Source organism: Salvelinus namaycush, unplaced genomic scaffold (genome assembly GCF_016432855.1).
Source record: "Salvelinus namaycush isolate Seneca unplaced genomic scaffold, SaNama_1.0 Scaffold680, whole genome shotgun sequence".
NCBI classification, from domain to species: Eukaryota; Metazoa; Chordata; class Actinopteri; order Salmoniformes; family Salmonidae; genus Salvelinus; species Salvelinus namaycush.
Genome location: NW_024061398.1, coordinates 98,739 through 106,203, shown reverse-complemented (window position 1 = coordinate 106,203; position 7,465 = coordinate 98,739).

Genomic DNA, 7,465 nt, shown 5'->3' with positions numbered 1-7,465 from the left:
ACCTCCCCCATTTCTCCTTTACCCAAATCCAGATAGCTGATGTTCTGAAAGAGTTGCAAAATCTGGACCCCTACAAATCAGCTGGGCTAGACAATCTGGATCCTCTGTTTCTATAATTGTCCGCCGCAATTGTTGCAACCCCTACTACTAGCCAGTTCAACCTCTCTTTCGTATCGTCTGAGATCCCCAAAGATTGGAACGCTGCCGCGGTCATCCCCCTCTTCAAAGGGGGTGACACTCTAGACCCAAACTGTTACAGACCTATATCTATTCTACCCTACCTTTCTAAGGTCTTTGAAGGCCAAGTTAACAAACAGATCACCGACCATTTCGAATCTCACCGTACCTTCTCCGCTATGCAATCTGGTTTTCGAGCTGGTCATGGGTGCACCTCAACCACGCTCAAGGTCCTAAACGATATCATAATCGCCATCGATAAAAGACAATACTGTGCAGCCGTATTCATTGACCTGGCCAAGGCTTGACTCTGTCAATCACCACATTCTTATCGGCAGACTCAACAGCCTTGGTTTCTCAAATGACTGCCTCGCCTGGTTCACCAACTACTTCTCAGACAGAGTTCAGTGTGTCAAATCGGAGGGGCTGTTTTCTGGACCTCTGTCAGTCTCTATGGGGGTGCCACAGGGTTCAATTCTCGGGCTGACTCTTTTCTCTGTATACATCAATGATGTCGCTCTTGCTGCTGGTGATTCTCTGATCAACCTCTACGCAGACGACACCATTCTGTATACTTCTGGCCCTTCTTTGGACACTGTGCTAACAAACCTCCAGATGAGCTTCAATGCCATACAACTCTCCTTCCGTGGCCTCCAACTGCTCTTAAATGCAAGTAAAACTAAATGCATGCTCTTCAACCGATCACTGCCCGCTCATCCAGCATCACTAATCTGGGCAGTTCTGACTTAGAATATGTGGACAATTACAAATACCTAGGTGTCTGGTTAGACTGTAAACTCTTCTTCCAGACTAACATTAAGCATCTCCAATCCAAAATTAAATCTAGAATCGGTTTTCTATTTCACAACAAAGCCTCCTTCACTCATGCTGCCAAACATAACCTCGTAAAACTGACAATCCTACCGATCCTCGACTTCGGCGATGTAATTTACAAAATAGCCTCCAACACTCTAGTCAGCAAATTGGATGCAGTCTATCACAGTGCCATCCGTTTTGTCACCAAAGCCCCATATACTACCCACCACTGCGACCTGTATGCTCTCGTTGGCTGGCCCTCGCTTTATATCCGTCGCCAAACCCACTGGCTCCAGGTCATCTTTTAGTCTTTGCTAGGTAAAGCCCCGCCTTATCTCAGCTCTCTGGTCACCATAGCAGCACCTACCCGTAGCACACGCTCCAGCAGGTATATCTCACTGGTCACCCCCAAAGCCTATTCTTCGTTTGGCCGCCTTTCCTTCCAGTTCTCTGCTGCCAATGACTGGAACAAATTGCAAAAATCACTGAAGCAGGAGACTCATATCTCCCTCACTAACTTTAAGCATCAGCTGTCAGAGCAGCTCACAGATCATTGCACCTGTACATAGCCAATCTGTAAATGGCCCATCCAACTACCTCATCCCCATATTGTTATTTTTTTTCCTACTTGCACGTTCATCTTCTGCACATCTATCACTCCAGTGTTTAATTACTAAATTGTAATTATTTCGCCACTACGGCCTATTTACTGCCTTACCTCCCTAATCTTACCTCATTTGCACACACAGTATATTGATATTTTTCTATTGTGTTATGGACTGTACGTTTGTTTATTCCATGTGTAACTCTGTGTTGTTGTTTGTGTCGCACTGATTTGCTTTATCTTGGCCAGGTCGCAGTTGTAAATGAGAACTTGTTCTCAACTGGCCTACCTGGTTAAATAAAGGTGAAATAAAATAAAAAATTATATACCTGCTTTATGACTCATGTGCTGTTCACTGTGAACTGTGTCTGTTGTTGTTCTATAGAGCTGTATGGATCCTCACTCGTCATCACACAAACCAACAACAGTCACACCGCTCTGTCCTGTTCTGCTACTGGACGACCTGTTCCTATAGTAACCTGGGACCACATAATGATAGAACATTCCACCACGGTCGATGTCACCCACCCCAATGAACTGTCACAACTACTGCAACAGTGTCCTGTCTACCTTACAAAGACACCAAGGTTAAGTGTGTGGTGCCTTCTGGTGGTGCCACTAAGGAGGTTTCTATGGTGATTTCAGTCAGTGATTAAGTCTTATTGGCTGGTGAAAGATGCCATGGTTTGTCAATACATACATGTTAATTGGCATGATAGGTCTAGGTCAATCTCAAATCTCCAATATCTGGATCTGGAAAGTCAGGGATTGTTTTAATGCCAAGTCATAGTCAAACTATTTACTTACTGTAATAGTGCCAAGTCATAGTCAAACTATTTACTTACTGTAATAGTGCCAAGTCATAGTCAAACTATTTACTTACTGTAATAGTGCCAAGTCATAGTCAACCTATTTACTTACTGTAATAGTGCCAAGTCATAGTCAACCTATTTACTTACTGTAATAGTGCCAAGTCATAGTCAACTATTTTCTTATTTTAAGAGTGCCACGTCAGTTAAATAAATGTCTGTCTGTCTGTCTGTCTGTCTGTCTGTCTGTCTGTCTGTCTGTCTGTCTGTCTGTCTGTCTGTCTGTCTGTCTGTCTGTCTGTCTGTCTGTCTGTCTGTCTGTCTGTCTGTCTGTCTGTCTGTCTGTGTCTGTCTGTCCTTTTAGTTGGAAGTTAGGCTTCTTAAGTTTAGGATTCTTCCACAAACTGGTTTTATACAAAATAGACAAACTCAAGATAACATTAGAATAACTCTCTATCATCAACAATATAACATATATCACTCGTTGGTCTATCCTGAGTGGTGCAGCGTTCTAAGGCACTCCATCGCAGTGCTAGAGATGTCACTACAGACACCCTGGTTCGAATCCAGGATGTATCACAAGCCGCTGTGATTGGGAGTCCCATTGGGCAGCGCACAATTGGCCCAGTGTAGGCCGTCATTGTAAATAAGAATATTTTTTTAACTGACTTGCCTAGTTAAAAAAAAAAAATATATACAAATATAGACTTACAGTAGAAAAGGAGAGCTCCATTTTGGTTTAGCCTGACCACCCATCCACATTGCTCTGGCCAAAGCCACGCCTACTTTCTTCTCCACAATTAGTCTGGATTTGCTTTCCTCCCCAACCTCTTCTACAATCCAAACACATTGGATCTTCACCTGATATACATTTCCATCACACCACAATGGATATATATATATATTTTTTTTACTTCAACAACGAATCAAAGAGGATCATTCAAACTCTGTATTGTGAACCTCTTGCTAATGTAGTAAATTGACAATTATGGGATAAGATAATTCTAGAAATGGCCATGAGACAAAGTTGACCCCTATATCCTTGCTACTATTTGCATTATCTAACCACTAGCTCAATCCATGTTTTCCAAGTTACTTTGAGGGTGTAAGAGTAAAATAAAATCTTCTAAACATTTAGGATTATTTATTATTACTAAATGTGTCTGTTCTGAGGGCAAAGGGGGTGCAACTCAATATTAGGAAGGTGTTCCTAATGTTTTATACACTCGGTGTATTGTCTTTGGTGACGTGCTGCAGCTCAGCTGTGATATTTGTAACTTCTGACTGTTCTACACCACACGATACTACTAGTCAGCTGCTTATCAAAACCTTGAATATTAGAATCAGGTGTGGTAGAACTGGGCCTGAACAAAAACCTGCACCACCATGTGGAGACCCCTGATTTATATTAAATAAAATTCCTATGTCTGATGAATGTATGTTTGGCTGTAAATTGTGTCTTTGTGATAACTCACTTTTGTTTACATGTATTTAGTGCTACGCCTGTCTTCAGTAAACTTTCAAGTACAAGGTTTATGTTGATGATTTGTGTATTTTACAGAAGCTTGCTCGATTGTCTTGTTAAAAGATATTAGGGAACATTTTTCCAGTTTATCACACATTGGTTTAAATGGGTTTCTGGTCGTTCACTTCCCTCTGGAAAATCGGCTGTTAGAATTTCACAGTAACATTGAATAAATACTAATAACTACCTTATTGCTATTGCCTTTTTAATATTTTTAATACAGATAGATGACACACATTACTAACGGCTTCACACATAACTACAAAATTGGTAAACGTTCCTACATAATAGTACAGCTACATTTTAGGGTTGAATGGCGGGAAACCGGTTACAGAGATTTACCGGGATTACCGCCCAAAACCGCTCCCTTTTACCAGGATAAATGACTGCGAGAAACCGGGAAATTAATAAACTATGTATATGAACAGTATTCCGTAAAATGGAACTGTTAAATGATATGTGATGTTTAAATCTGGATTCTCTATGACCCCTGCTTGATGAATCATCAGACATACGTATCATGGAACGTATCATGGAAACTTTTTTTCTAGTGACAGGTAGGCCTACATTTGCTGCAGCATTGCCTATCCTACAGTAATATAAAGACCAAATGTGTGTCTAATTTACTCATCTCCTTCTGGCTTTCGGGAGTCACCTTGTTTTTCATTTTTTAAATTGCAACTGCAGATTTATAAAACAGCCTATCACTTGAATATTATTGCTTTAAATCAGTGCACGCGTGAGCACTCTGTCTCTCTCTCCGTCAACTCCATTCAAATTGCATCCAAAATAAATAATCCTGTTCTAGATTGACATATAGCCCTATTTATTGATGTCCTAGGCTACCTAAGTCAGGTAATACATTCAATGCAGCATTAGCCTTATATTTAGCTAATTGATTATGGGTTATGCATAATAGGCTCCTAATTTATAGCCTCTGTCGCTTGTGTATTATGCAAGCAGCTGTGCTCAGTTGGCCTCTCCTTAAAAAGCGATCCTTAGCTCTTGGAGTCCTACGCAAGAAAAGCTAGACTATAAATCTTCTTAGGGCTAGGGGGCAGTTCCCTGAATTTCCGCCTGACTGATGTGCCCAAAGTAAACTGCCTGTTACTCAGGCCCAGAAGCCAGGATATGCATATAATTGGTAGCATTGGATATAAAACACTCTGAAGTTTCTAAAACTTAAAATAATGTCTGAGACTATAACAGAATTAATATGGCAGGCAAAAATCCGACCAAATGTGATTTTTTTCAGCTCCCAGGCTCTTATTATGGAAACCTATTGCTTATATATATATATGTCCGTCACCCAAATTGCAATTCCTATGGCTCCCACTCGATGTCAACAGTCTTTATTCAAGGTTTCAGGCTTCTTTTTTGAAAAACGAACAAGTATTTGGAGTTTTTGTTAGGAGAGCACCTGAACCAAATTAGTCTTTCGGCGCGCGAGGGAGAAGGCGCGCGCTTATGAATTTTCCTTTCCAATTGAACATAGTACTTTCCGTGTGAAATATCATAGTTTATTTACATTTAGACTACCTGTGGATTATATAGAAACGTTGCTTGACTTGTTTGGACGAAGTTTACCAGTATCTTTTGGACTTCTTTGTCTGCATGTTGAACTAGTGGATTACTGAAATCAATGGCGCCAACTAAACAGACTTTTTAGGATATAAAGAAGGATTTTATCAAACAAAACGACCATTCATGTTGTGGCTGGGACCATTGGGATTGCACACAGAGGAAGATCTTCAAAGGTAAGTGATTTATTTAATCGTTATTTGTCATTTTGTGAAGCCTGTGCTGGTTGAAAAATATGTTGACGTGGGGCGTTGTCCGCAGATAATCGCATGGTATGCTTTCGCCGTGAAGCCTTTTTGAAATCTGACAACGCAGTTGGATTAACAAACAGTTAAGCTTTTAAATGATATGAGACACTTGCATGTTCATGAATGTTTAATATTACAAATATTTATTTGAATTTGCGCGCCCTACAATGTCACCGGATGTTGTCGGCAGGTGTCCCGCTAGCGGGAAGCTAGCCCTAAATAACAGCTTGCTGGACATAATTTTTTATTTATTTTTTATTTCTTATAGCAAGACTATTTGAAGACGGATGCAAGTTCTTTTTTGCTGAATGTTAGATACAGCAGAAAAGCGAATGCGTGATGGCAGTACCCTATGGCAGTTATTTATTCAAACCCATAACCATTCAATCTCCCTGAAAAGAAGTGAAAGCCTTCTTCTGCATCTAATTCTAATCCTATATTATTCAAGGATGTCATTAGAATGATGACGATATGGACAACGGAACTTATTTAATTTAACTGTTGAAAGGAGGAAAGAATGAAGCAACAATAGAGAAAGAGAGGAGGTAGGCTAATAACATTTAAGGAAACATTTGACATTTTTAACCTTTATTTAACTAGGCAAGACAGTTAAGAACAAATTGTTATTTACAATGACGGCCTATCCCGGCCAACGCTGGGCCAATTGTGTGCCGCCCCATGGGACTCCCAATCACAGCCGGATGTGATACAGCCTGGATTCGACCAGGGAATGTAGTGACACCTCTTGCACTGAGATGCAGTTCCTTAGACCGCGGCACCACTCGGAAACATGACCTGACTAATAACTACGGGCAGGACACAGTGGCAGGTAAAGGCTGGCAGACAGGTCCTACTATATGGTCCAACAGGTCTCCAGCAACTGACTATCAGAGGCTGTTGGGGATACCAGCAGGGTATCTGTACTAGGGGCAGAGTTGTCAGAGGAAACAGTCTCTGGGTCTGACACAGTCTGAGACTGGAAGGAGGGAGCGCTCTGGGCTCCATTGACAGGAGCTGGCTTGTCCTCTAGAGCAGGACCAGGTAGTAGCTCTATGACAGCGTAAAGGGCTCTGGCGGAGACTCCCCAACCGGACCAGGCAGGGACCTCCAGACGAGGGGAAACTGAGTCTTAGGGTCAGGAGACAGATCTGCAATAATGGCTTTATATAATACTGGACGCTTACATTTTTTCTGGATTTGGGGACTATGAAAAAAACCCTGGTGGCATGTCTGGTGGGGTAAGAGTGTGTTTTAGAGCTGTGTGTAAGTTGACTATGCAAACAATTTTGAATTTTCAACACATAGAGACTGGTATTCAGGCTAGTCCATTTTCCCCTTGACACATGAATATCTTCCTTTTCTTTCTCACACACACTTGGTTGTGCATGCTGGCTACACCTGTATAATATACAGTACTTACAAATCAAATCTGCTTGCTGTGTAGAGCAGAGTTCAGACGCCACCCTTATCTTTGATTTCACAACGGCTGTAGGGAGAGACTTACTTCACAGCTACATCTTTGAGCACGCAATGGTACTGACACACACAAGGGAAAAACCTTCATATATGTTAAGTTCATCTCACCATTAGATTCCCTTAGCTATGCATGATGATACATAATGTTATTACCTCCAACCTTGTAATGGTGTTTTCCTGATACTGTTCTGTGTTTACTTTCACTTTCACTGGAGGAGGAGCTGTAGAG